Raw genomic sequence first — 13,232 nt, 5'->3', positions numbered from 1 at the left:
GCTTTGCTCTGGCGTGTTTGCCTTGTTACATGTACAAGTAATTTTAAAAGGTAAATACCATGATGTTTTGTTATAAAAACTAGATTTGCTCTCTGATCTGGAAGTTATGCAGAAGCCATAGGGATAACTGCTATCTGTTAGAAATGCACTTTTTCTGTTCAGGAGGACAAAGAGGTTGTGGCAGGTAGACAAAACTGCCATCACGCTTCAGGGAGCAAGGAACTGCGTGCAGATGTTTTCCTCTTTTGCCTCGATCTGTACATTTCTTTTGCTAGCTTAGGTAACTAGCTCTTGGGTTTGTAACCGGTGTAAAGTTGTTGCCTTCCCTAACACCTCTTATGAAGGTGATCAGGGAGTTGCTGTGGACGTGTTACCTCCCATACCCTTAGCTGTCAGCAACACCTGTAGAAGTGAGCTGTAATCACAGATTTAGCATCAGCTTAGTCCAAGAGCCTAAGGCAGTGGGATCCAACGGGTGCCCTTCAGTGAAAGGGCAGGAGACAGCAGGCCTGCGATCTGGGCACTCTGGGGTAAATGGGCTGGAGGAGTGACGGAAAGCCCAGGAGAGGCCAGCATGCTGCAGCCCACGTGCGCCCATAGCACGGGTCTTCTCTGGAGGGACCCGCCGCGGCAGCCCGGTGGCTGCTCCGGGCTGGGAGTGTTACCAGATCCATGTGACATTAAGTTTTTTGGCAGGAAAAGCTTTGTGGAAAAAGCAAAAGTTGCACAGATTCTTGTTCTGATTATTTGTTTCTAACCCTGCTACAAATGGAAAACATTTCTCTGGTGAGTGTCTGCTTGTTATTTTCCTATTGTTTTATCTTTCTCCCAGCTCACAGTGGGGATGAATAATACTCAAATGCCACTCTGAAGGCTGACGCTTAGGCCAGGTTACAGAGCTGAAATACTGAAGCTGGTTCTTTTCCTTCTCTTTTCTTTTATGAACTTCTTTTACTTTTTGGAGCTTCTGCTCCATTCTCTCCTCTTTTTTTTCTGCCTTTCCAACAACAAATCGCAACCATCAGTCCCTTCAACGGACAACCCCTTCATCTTCCTCACACTTTTTCAAGGAGCTTCTGTTTGGAGGCAACACTATAGGTTGGCTGTGATAAATGTACGTTTCCATAATCAGGACAAGTAAGGCGTTAGGAGCTCATCCATACACACAGGCAATCAGTAAAAGTAGAGCATTTGGTCAATATTTTTCACAACAGCTTTTAGGAGTATCAATGTAATTTGTAGTAAATTTTCACCTCCTGAATCAAACTGATGCAAACATTATACGTAAATTGGCTTGTCTCAAATGTGTATGACATTCTGAATTTCAGAGGCTGAATAGAAATCTCGGATAATCATGGCCAGTACCCAAGGAGAAAACTTGCTATCAAAGGACAATTTTCTGAGTTCACTACTTGAAGGTCAACATTTCACAAGATTATGGGTGATGAGGAGACAAAGGAAAAGGGAACAGGAACAAGCAAGCTTTTCTGCAATAGCAGTGACATTAGTGCAATTGGCTGTCTCATGTCATTGGGCAGATAGACCGAGTTTTGTACTAGAGCATGAGCAGTTCTTTTTGAAAGCAAAGGTGTTATTTCAAATCCATAGGATTTTCCATTGGGTAGTAATTATTCTAAAATTTTTCAGACTATAACCTATAAGAAATTTACTTGACATTATCTTCAGAAGTAAGTTTATCCCAGGCTTGCTTCCAGATCAGAAGACTTAAGTTACAGAGAGTTATGAGATACATTAGCATGCATAAGTCATGTAGAGGGAGATTATGTGATACTTAGTTATATCTAGATCTAAATTTAGGCCTTTTTCTTACCTCCTAGTTTAATGTTTTCGTTTCAATAAAAATATTTGTTACTCTACTTGAAAACAAAAACATTAAAAATACACTTTTATCTTTGCTTTTTGGATCAAAGCATGATTCCTCATGTTAAACCTCAGTTCGAAAAATTAATTTATAACATAAACATATAATGTCACTAAATTCAGTTGCTTCTACCTGTTCTCTACCTGTCAGAAATATAAAATAAGCATCCAACAATGTAAGGAAATAGAACTTATACCTGGCTATTGCTAGTTTTCAAAGCATCTTACAACATGTGCAACCATTATTACAAACAGCGACAAAAGGTCACACTGGAAGGAAGCAGCAGACCCGGGATGATATCCCAAGTCTCCCAGCTTGCCTATATGTTGGACCATACTATTGACTCTTAAAGACTCTTAAAGAAGTTCAAGTTTAGCTATTATTCTTTTCTGGACGTGCTTGCCCGCCCCATCCCTAATGCCCGAGTGCTGTGCAGTCCCTCAGCTGCCTTTGATTCCAGCAAAGCAATTCTATTTCAAGGCTGTATCAGCCAGTTTTGTTAAAGAGACTGAGATCTTTGCAGTGCTTCTGGATTGCAAGTTCCTTCTGAATATCTAAGTCGCAATGATATCAAATCATGTCATTTTTTTACTGTCATTCATGCCTGACATGCAGTTTACATTTTTTTCCTTCAGATGAAGGATGATGCTTGCTTTGTTCTTTGTGCTGTGACATGACTTGGTCCTGTGTTGCAGTGTACTCTTTATCAGCTAAAATCGCTCATAAACCATGAGCAGGGCAGATGGCAGACTGACAAGCAGGACAGAAGGTCAGAAAACCTACGCGTATGCTTGGAGAAACGAAGGGGAGACATCTAGTAGGTATTTCAAAAAGTTTATTGAACAATCAAAATCTTTTCAGCCAGCTCCTAAGCACTGAATTGCCTCTGCTTATGCCCACCAGGCAGAGCAGCGTTGGTGCTTCACGTTGCCTGTCCTGCCATGGGCAGTCTCTCTTGCCACATCCCATCTTGCGTGATGCAGCACATCTCCTCCGCCAAACCTCCGCGGTGCGTCCAGGGCAATGTCCTGCAAAGTTCAGACCACGGAGAAGCCCGTATGGGAAAGAGATGAACTCCAGCTACGGTAACTAATGTAATACTGTAATAATATTTCAAAATAGAAAATACTTATGGTAAAAATGTGACGTTTTCTGGTGTTTGTTTGTTTAATGACATGAACATTTCCCACAGGGACCACCTAATTTTTTGTGAAGATGTTTGCTCAATTGAAACCTCAATATTCTCTTTAATTTTGGAGAGTAGAAGAACAATTACAAAATATATGTTTACCGTCGACTTCTTTAGTGCTCTTTGTTAAGTTTAAAGATGAGGCCTTTAAAGTCTGAATTCAATTCCATGGTTGGATGAGGGCTGCCATATTTCTGCCGGGTTTCTCCAGCCACATCCACTCTGCATGGATGCCCTGACAGAGTATATCATGCACAGCTGGTTAGATGTATTCATCCTGCACTATACTGTGGAGACCCCACTGCACAGCTGTGGGCCAGGATTATATGTCCTCACTATAGAAAGGCATCTTTAGATGCAAGGTTTGAGATTAAACCTCCCTATTCTGCATCACACAGAATTGGAACACATTTAGATGAGGAATCTTAACATCACACAAGAATGCTAATGACTGAATGATGCTAAAAATCTTTTCTCCACTGGGAACAAAATCTCCTCTCACTATGCCTTTAGACCTCCTGTTTTGCTAGTCTGATTGCAGGAAATTTAATAGAACATCAACATCTTTTAATAGCAGTTCCTTTCTTTAAAAAGCAAAACTCTATTTTTTTAACTTTCGCTGTACACTAATATTGGTAAAAAAAAATAGCGCTAATAAAACTGCAGCACTGCTTTAGGGATTCTTTACAAGATTGACTTATTTCTTCCTGGTCTTTCAAATTAGAAGAAAACTATACTACTCTTTTCTAAATATAGATTTTTTTCAGGTACATTGAGAAGCAATTCTGTCAGCAGGTGTCCTGACGGATGCAGCCTTTACCATTCCTGGTTAATAAACAATGAGTCTGTCTTTCCAAATCTTTGTATAGTAATTTATAAATGGTCTGTTTATTTTACCTTTACCCAATAAAGATAAGTTCATTGTTCTGATGTCAGATAGGGAATTACAACTTCCTTATATTTTCCCCCTAGGATATTGATTTTTGATACCTTGGTGAGGACACTGTAGTGTATGTCTTCTTAAAAATTGTACAGTTGAAGCCCTATAATATACATATAAAATACATATTGACCATTCAATTTATTTTTAAAAATTGCAAATATATAATTAGCACATAAAACATTGCGCTATTTGACCTTTACTGTGTTTATATCTATAGGCAAGGTTGAGTGTTGCACGTGGTAACGTCTAGCAACTTCCATTTGCATGCTTTCCTCCCAAATCTGAAATTCCCCACAACAAGGCTTTTAAATATAGTGCTTTTTCTATGTATGTTATCAAAAAGGGACAGTATTATTTGTAAAAAGTGTTTTCCATGTAAAGAAGTTGCCTACCTGAAACAGGCGCAGATGTGAATTAGCTGCCATTTGATGTTTCATTTTTTCCATAGAATGTTTGCACTTCCCCGTTCCTAGGGATAGCTAAGCCCTCTTCCTTTCCCTCTCTCTCCCTCTCTTTCTATCTCTCTTTCTTTCTTTCTGTCTTTGTCTTTCTGTCTTTCTTTGTCTTTCTCTTCTTTCTCTTTCTTTCCCTCTTTCTCTCCTTCTTTCTTCCTCTCCCTTTCTCTTTCTCTTTCTCTTTCTTTTTCTCTTTCTCTTTCTCTTTCTGTTTCTTTCTCTTTCTTTCTTCCTTTATCTTTCTCTCTTTATTTCTTTTTCTTTCTGCCTTTGGACAAGAACAAGCACCGCAGAGCTGTCAACACTGCCTGGCTCTATTCCACTTGGGATTTACCAACAGGGAAATCTTCAGCTATCCATTTAAGGTAATTTATCATCTTTTTGCAATAACTACTTCTTTTTTTTTTTTCTTGCAATAAGAGGGAAAGAAAAACACAAGCTAAGAAACACACATTGTATGAGGTGACCATAAAATGGTGCTAAGTCACGTTTTCATCTTCTTATGTTTTTCATCTAAAAAACGGACTAGTTGTTTTTTCCTTTGGGTGATGATAACAAAGCCAAACAATTTCATCAGTTTTGCTTCATCTAATTTTTCATCTAAAGATTTTTCCAGAAATCATAAATTGCAAAATGTTTCACAGTGAAAAAGAAGGTAGCTTGAAAAATCTGTAGGCAGTAAAACTGGACAAATGTAAACATATAGTAGAAGCTTGGAAACTGGAGAGAGACACCTTGGATCCATCAAGTCTCCAGAAATGCAAAGCCGCATAAGGCAGCCTCCTGAGATCAAACCCACCCTTCTTCCAGCTGATTTAGCAATCTGGACTTTTAGTTGATAATTGAATAAGCCTAAGTGAAAAATGCCATTTTTCTTCAAATAGGTAAGGGACTTTTTTTCTTTACATTTTTTTTAAGAGTTCTTTTTGGACAAGATTTCATTAAAAGTGATTTTTTTTTTAAGTGCGTGGCATTAAAAAATAGCCTGTTGTGACATGTTTGTTGCTTCAGTCTGTCAATATGACTCAAAAAAGCATACTTCAACTACACTTTCTTATATGATTAGATATTACAAGGAGGAGCACCAGAAATATCTGAAGATGCGGACAGTTTTTATCCAGACCAAGTGAGAGACAGAGACTCAAATCTTCAAGGGTGAAAGCTGTCCCTTAAATACCTATTCCTTTCTCAGTTTTGCCTTCACTCTTTTCCAGATCTGTCAAGATCAAGATTCATAGTTTTCTCCATGACTGCACAGCACAGGAAAACAATTTTTCATCATCTGATAAAGCTTATCAAAATGTTGTCTGCAGCACTATTTTTAGGGTATTCTTTCTCAGAGGCTACGTTACACCCTTCATTTTAAATGATTCCCAGGGGAAATAATGGCCACATTTTTCAGCAGCTGGGATGAGAGAGAAAATCTCTCTCATTCCAAGTCAAGGGAGATACATTAATCAGAAAACAATGAAAGAGTGGTTTGATTTTCACTAAAGTAAGGCCCCTTTCCATTGTTCTCCTTGGTAGTAATATCTGATTAAAGAATGCAAGACTTAGTCTGGTAAATTTGTAATAAATGAACACTTTCACAGAAAGTGACCTCTAATACAGTTTATGTTTCTGAGTATATCAGCTCCAATCTATGTTTCTGAGTATATCAACAGCAGAGGAATTATATGGGTTGGTAATTTAGCTAAAAAAAAAACAACAGCAATCTACAAAAGACTAATAAATGTTTTATTATTGGTCTTCAGCCATTTTACCTATTTGAGCCCAAGAAGGTCAGTACCAGTGGATTCAGGGCATCCTGCCAACTTGGACCCAGGCAGACTTCAAATGTGGTGGGAGAGAGAGAGTGGGAGGGGAGGTTCCTCACAGGATCCCATTTTTGTTAGTTTTTGTTCTTGGGTGATTAAGTCAGAATGTCCTAGAGGAGTGTCTGTTTGCCTTCATTAACATAAGTCCTTAAAGAAACAAACTGTGAGCCACAAAGCTCATATCCTAAGTGGCTTCCTAAAAAACATGCAAGAACAGAGGGTGCAACACCACTAGTTTTGCAGCCCGGGCTTCTAAACTGCAGTGCCCCACCGCTAAGGACGGGCAAATGTCCACTTGCACCTGGAGCACCCACCAGGCAGCAGAGGCTGGAGACAGACGGACACGGGGCTCGGCCTAGCTGTGAGGGCTGGCAAGCCAAGGGCATGTGAAATTTAGTATGTGGGTCTTACTGCAACAATCTGAGAGAGCGTGGGGAGTAAGAAGAGGGGGGCTCAACCAGGTCTCTGACGAAGGGTTAGTTCATTCGAGTAAGATTTAATGCTGATGTCTACCAGTGTTGTGGTTTTCATCCGCAAGTGTGTCTTGATCTGGGAATACAGTTGGAATTGTCAAGTTTTAATGTCAAATTAACTTGCCTGAAGTTGAAGCCAGACTCTTGTGGTATCCAGGCAACTGTTCCAAAACAGTGGTTAACAAGAGGCTCGGGTGAGTGAAGCTCGAGGCAGCAAATTTAGGCGGCTGCAGATCTCCCGTCTCACTCGAGCCCTGTTTTGAGCAAGGTCATTTGTACACACACACCTGGGGGACTGTGTGACCATCTTTGGACTGGAGTCAGCGTTCTGCTCACTGCAACTTTTTTCTTGTAGCTTCCCGTAACAGCCTTTTCATGACAAAGCACATTTGAGAAATGGTGCTTTAATATACAACCAGACACTGAATCCAGGATCAGAAGCTATGAACCAGGAGCGGGTCAAGTTTTCTCATGCTGTACTCAATTCCTTTGCCCCTTTTCCCCAAGGTTGCCATGCTCCTACTCTTCCCTTCAGTTCTCTGCTCAACCAGAAGAGCCAGAAAATATCTATAAACTGTCCCTGACCTTGGAAAGTCAGCTTTCACCCTGGTGACCTGGCAGCAGGCACATCAAGTCAATGCATGCTTCTTCTTTCAGCATCTTAGTGTTCTCTTCAGAGATGATCATACTACCTCACTTCCAGCTCCCAACTAAGGCTGTTTTCCTTAAAGGGAACTAAGGCCCCATTTTAGTCCATAGAGAAAGATGACACCTGCAGAGGGGTAATTGGGATGCCCAAACCATGCTCTGGTGCTGAATTCCCCTCTGAAGACAATTGTCTTTCTACACTGCCTGTGTAGAAACCCATTGTGCTGTCCCTGGTGGTCAGCTAAGTTACCCAGAACTGTAAATCCTTCTTGATCTGGTTAACCCTAGCCCTAGTTCTCCCTGCTGACACCCTACGAAGGCTCTCCTCAGTCCTCAAGTCTGATGATGAGATTTATTGTTTCATTTAATCTAGATGTTAAGTTAGAAGTGGGACTTTGGTATGTCTGTGAGGAAGGAGAAATCACTAGGTAGACCCCCACCTTGCAGCCAAAATGACCCTCCCTGTTTAGTTCAAGTAGTCCATCTTCACAAATTGTACACAATTGTAAAATGTTGTGATATTTCAAACTTCAGCACCCCGGCACTTCATCATAAGCAATTCAGAGCTCAGCCTAAATGGAGGAAATAGCTTAAATCAATAAAATTTTTCAGGATCATTTAGGAAGAGAACAGGACTGAAAGCTGCAGGCTATTTTGCTTTCTACATTGCCCACAGTAATCCTTTCAAATAAGAATATTGAACTGAAATAGATTGACTGGACACCTGTGCTTTGCTCAATATGCTGTTTTCCTGCCTGGCATTTAAATGGAAATGCAACTCTCCTGCAGGATGGCATGAAGACTGAACATGACAATGTGCCATTCCTTACTGCTTATGTTCAGGTTAACCTTCTGCATGATGTGTTGGTGGATATTAAACCACATGCACCTCAAGCAGTAATTCCCAAAGATGTGGCTCACAGGTGAATATCAAGGCCCCAGTAAATGCTCCACAAATCGTACGTTCCTCATGTTCGAGGAACATGCTGGCAGCAGAGCAGCAGGACAGACTGCACCCTGCCAGCCGGCAGGCCAAAAGCAATGCAGAAAGGTCCCTGAAAAAGTCTAAGAACAGTGTTTCTCTAGCATGTGTGGCTCTGGCACAGAGGCTGACCGCAAAAGAAGCAGCAGGCACACTGCTGTACCAGCCTGAAGCATTATTGTTCCCAGGTATAGGACTAAGCACTGCTCTTTCTTGCAGACGCCAGAGGTCAAATTTTGCTTTTGGATCTGATTCATCAAAAATAGCTGACGAGGGCAGTAAATCCTAGATTTGTTTTTTTCTGATGTATTCTCAATGCTGCTGAGTAATTCCCTTTTATAGAGCTGTCTTGTTGAGATATACGAGGCTTGCTATTTATTTAATCCTCTTCCTACTTCTTCCTCTAACTATTTTCTTATAGAAGATGCAAATGAAGGAGAGTAGAAGAAAGGATGGATAAGGGCACAACACACAGGCACAGGCAAAAAGCTTACCTACTTGTTCCGACTGAAAATAACTGAAAGAAAGGACATGAAATCTGATTTTACAAAGTACTTCTCAAATGTTGTTAAGCTCCCACTTGTTACAGTTTATGGCTGCATTCTTTTTCCTCCTCTGAGTTTAAATAATTTTCAGTGGGAGTCCTTTATAGTGGATACTTCAGAATTGTTGGCACTGATTTTGCTATTAATATTTTTACTCTTACACTTATGATGAAATACCATGTCCTCAAAAAAAGTCTGTGCCTGCCTAGAAATTTCTAGTTTTGACATAAATTAGTATCATACTCACCTATGCTGTGTATTCTTTTCAGTATTTTGCTTCTGAGATCTGAATCTTGCAAGCCCGTAATCTGTGCATGCCTGAAGTTAGGCAGATGAGTAACTCCAGAGAAATGCTTGCAGACCTCAGGCCTTGCTTTTTAGAATGAAAGTTTGCACATCAGCCTGAAGTGATTTTTCTGTGTGTGTGACTCTTGTAAGACACTCTCTTTGGTGATCCTCGTCACCAAAGGATGGATCCTAGATCCATCGGGAGTTGTGACATTAGTTAGTAGCTTGTTAACATCTGTAATTGCCATGACATGAGCTGGTGTGACAGCTCTGAAGATGTGTTACCAGCAGGACAGGGACTGCATCTTGGCCATCAGAAAGCGGAGTCCAGCTGCCTGAGGCTGTCATTAACGTGATACTCATGTTACCACGTGCTGATGAATCAAAACCACAAAGAGAACGACAGGGCCTCAGCATTTGGCAGGGTCTCTAGCTCCAGCCCCCTTCCCAAAAACCCACTTCATTGGTAACAATTTTTTTTTTTTTTCTCAGTGAAAATGCTCTGAGGCCATTTTACAAGTGGGTTTATAGTTCCAAGTAAATGGTAATGCTTTTCGGGCTGACCTCATAGAAACAATTCAAGAAAACAGCTTTAATCCAGAAGTTACTACTTTGTCTTTAGCGCCAGCATCATCCTCAATTTTGCCTTCTGAGCTTGTCCATCCAGCTTTTCTTTAGTTTTTCCCCGTGTTTTGAGCACCAATAACCACACAGACTGTTGAAAACCAGAATTAGTGGTCTGTGTCTCTGAGCACTGAGGACAGGCTTCAGATCATTTTTACCTTTCTCTCAGAGGTCAAAGAGTTGTACTGAGCACAATAAATGATGCCAGTAACTAAAACTTCATAGACAATGTAGCATATGAAGGTAAAAAGTACAAAATCTACCAGGTACTGACTGTGCCCATCCTTTTAAGGACTAGTGCCCCCCAGGACTGGAAATCTGCACCTCTCCCCACCATTCTTTCAGATTGTGATACAAAAGGTCTAGTAAAATGTTCTTGTTTTAGTTAATGATTCTTCAAGCTCTCCCAGCCAAGCTGAGTTTCACTCCATGAGGTCAATATGCTCCTTGTACTCACAGCCAATGTTCCCTTTTTTTATTAGTATATCGACAGTGCAGTTTACTCCAGTAAACTCCAGTGTCAGAGCCTCATTTTCCATGGCATAAAACTGTTCCCCCTTCACCTGCTAGCAAACGAGGCTCTGTTCTTTTTCTGAGCAGACAGACTGTTCTTAACACATGTGCCTTGACACTGTCTTGAAAGCTGCTTCAGACAGGGCACAGTCCAATTTGTGAGTTATTACCCAGTCCCCAGTGTAGCTTGCTGCCTTTCCCACGGTGAAGAAGGTAATTTAGAAAAACTCCTCTCAAGCCAGTTCAGTTATAACTGAGTTATTACCTACAATCCTTATTATTAGTTTGTCATATGTGGGCACTGTGTAAAGCTAAAAGCAAACTGGGAGGCCTGAGTTTAGAATATGTATGTATTGTCAGTGTCTAATGATTTTTTTAAATATCATGATGGTTTTGAAAATGTGATCTTCTCAGGCTATGCACTAACTGAGGAAAGCGATGGGACTGCAAATTCAGAGAAGCTTCCAAGACGAGGGGAGCAATGCACTCCTCCCTGACTGTCAGCAGGGAGGAAACTAAAAAACAAGAAGGAATTTGAAGAGCGAAAAAAAGAAATGAGACAGAGGACTTCTATATTTAACAACACAAGGAAAAAGAGATAAAAACCCTAGGGGCTCTAAGTAACACTAGAAATAGTCGGGGAAACGAGAGGTTTGACCTTGGCCCCTGCAAGCTAAAGTGCTAGAAGAATTAAAGAGGAGCTTTGCTGCTGAATAGGATCTGTAAAAGCATTTTCTTACTTTATGCTTTTCTTTTGCAACAGTGCTTGCAATTGCACAACTAAAATATCTCCTTTTGCTTGTTGATGCAGAATAAAACTTGCTAATTTCCTCTGAAACACGTCCGGCATTAAAAACAACTTCAGGGAAATGTGACACACACTAGGATTCCCAGGAAGTGATTTACCCAAAACATCAGCTTTACAGAGGTACTCACAAGCCAGGACAAATCTGAGGGTTTTTCCCCTAAAATTGTGCTTGAGAACTGATGTTGTCAAATGTCAAAGCAAAAGAGAGAAGCTTTTTCCTCCCTCCTCCTTTTCATCCTCGCTGGTCGTCACTCCTTTTTCTTCTCCAGCAAGGGAAAAATAGAGGCACAGCAACCAAAACCTTTGGAAGTAAACTCCTAGTGTCACACAGTATTACAAAGGAAAAAAGAGATGGATTTCCCCCCCCCCCCCCCCCATTGATCTTTGGGTGTGGGTTGCACGCATGGCTGCCACGGCTCTGCCTTCGTGGCATCCAGCTTTCCCCGCACACGGGGCTCTGGTGACAGCAGAAGATGCTGCACCGCGGGAAGCTGGGCTGACACCGCGACCGGCAGCCACGTGCACAAAGGAGGCTCACGACCACGACCACTGCGCCTTTCTGGCTCTGCACTTGCAAAAAGTAAAGGCAGAAAAAAAATGCAGACACTGAGCCGAGATGGAGATGATTTTAAAAGCCAGGAGATTCACATGATCCAGAGAGTTTACAAAGCTGATGAAAATGAAGGTCTGAAAAGAAAGTTGTAAGAATGAAACTTAAAAAATAGGATCTGTGGGGAAATCTGAAATCAAAGAGATTGTTAGGTTTTTTTAACCCCACTCCTAGATAAAAGTAACACAGGAAACTGCCTCAAAGGGATGGCAGAGACTTCTTCAGCCAAAACTCCCCAAGGGAGAAAGATTTTGCATTTCTGCAGGGCAAATGTAGAGATTTAAGAGCACGGAAAATAAGCAGTTCCTGCAAAAAGGCATGGAAAAGTTACTTAGGAGCAGCCTTGCTGTTATGTCTCCCTTTGAATTTAGTAATGGATTTCAAAGAGCCAATAAATATTGGGAGGAGAAAGCAAAGTATTCTTAAGTTTCCAGTAAACGCAGGAAGAACAAGAACTCCACAACAACTTTCTTCTAAACGAAGCGAGCATTTTTCATGTGCTAGATAATGAATCTTAAAATAAAGGAAAATACTTGGACTAAGTTTCTGAGCACCCAGTGGGAGGACGGTTGGCTGTTTATGTTGTTTATGTTAAAATTCTTCATATGGGTTAAATATTTCTCCGTCAGCGCGCTTTCTGTCTGGAGGAAAGCTGAGAGCAGAGTATTCTACTGAATATTCTTCTGGAAATGTATTTTCCGTATTGGCAATGGTCTATTTAGGGAAAGTTGTTGCAAAAGGATGGCAAAATTTAGCGAGATAGAAGGAAAAAGATCTGCAATTACCTGATTTTGTCATTTCCATTTTTAAGTCTCCCAAAGGCCTAATGCAGGACAACACGTCAGGAATTCTAGCTTGGAAGAGCTTAGGCTAAGCCTTGTCTTTCTATACCGAGCGGGTCCCCCTGGCAAGCCAGTAAGTCCCCCGGGATTTCCCAAGGTGTGAGAAGAGCAGTCAGCTCTGCTGTTCCTGGGGTGCTTGGACAACGGAAGGAGACGCAGTGGGTGCCGGGCAGGGTGGAGGGGGAAGGACACCGATGCGGTGCAGGGACCCCTCCGGCCGGCGATCGCGCCCCGGTACCTGGCGAGAGCCGGTACTGTTCAATGCACTTGCACAGCCCGAGCCGGCGTGTCTCACCCACCGCTGCGCAGGAAGCAACGTGAGCCAGGCAAAGAGCTGTGCTTGCAAGTGACGTTAAATAAATACCCAAAGCGGCCCTTGCGTGACCGGCCCCTTTAAGTTCAGTTCAAATTAGTCGTGTGTTGACAGCGGCGGGTCACTAGTTTCCATTGAGATTTCGCTGTTGATCAGTGAATGTACAGACTAGCCACAGGGTAATTTCTTCTCCTTATTTAATCAAATGGAAACTTTCAATCCATTTTTTGCATTCACACAATGACCATTACAGTTTATTTAAGTAGGTTAAATATAAATTGTCACTAGAAAACACCCTAG

At 41.4% G+C, this 13,232-nt stretch overlaps 1 long non-coding RNA gene across 1 annotated transcript; it reads left to right on the top strand.

Annotated features, from left to right (window-relative positions):
• The first annotated feature begins 630 nt into the window (after nt 1-630).
• Nucleotides 631-3,208, top strand: LOC135327356 (uncharacterized). The gene is made up of 3 exons (XR_010387472.1): nt 631-786; nt 2,578-2,699; nt 2,786-3,208. It is a non-coding gene; the product is annotated as an uncharacterized LOC135327356 (long non-coding RNA).
• Nucleotides 3,209-13,232: the final 10,024 nt, after the last annotated feature.

The sequence above is a fragment of the Dromaius novaehollandiae genome, chromosome 2, assembly GCF_036370855.1.
Source record: "Dromaius novaehollandiae isolate bDroNov1 chromosome 2, bDroNov1.hap1, whole genome shotgun sequence".
Classification (NCBI taxonomy): domain Eukaryota; kingdom Metazoa; phylum Chordata; class Aves; order Casuariiformes; family Dromaiidae; genus Dromaius; species Dromaius novaehollandiae.
Note: the sequence above shows the minus strand (reverse complement) of the source record. Positions and strands in the feature narration are given on the sequence as shown.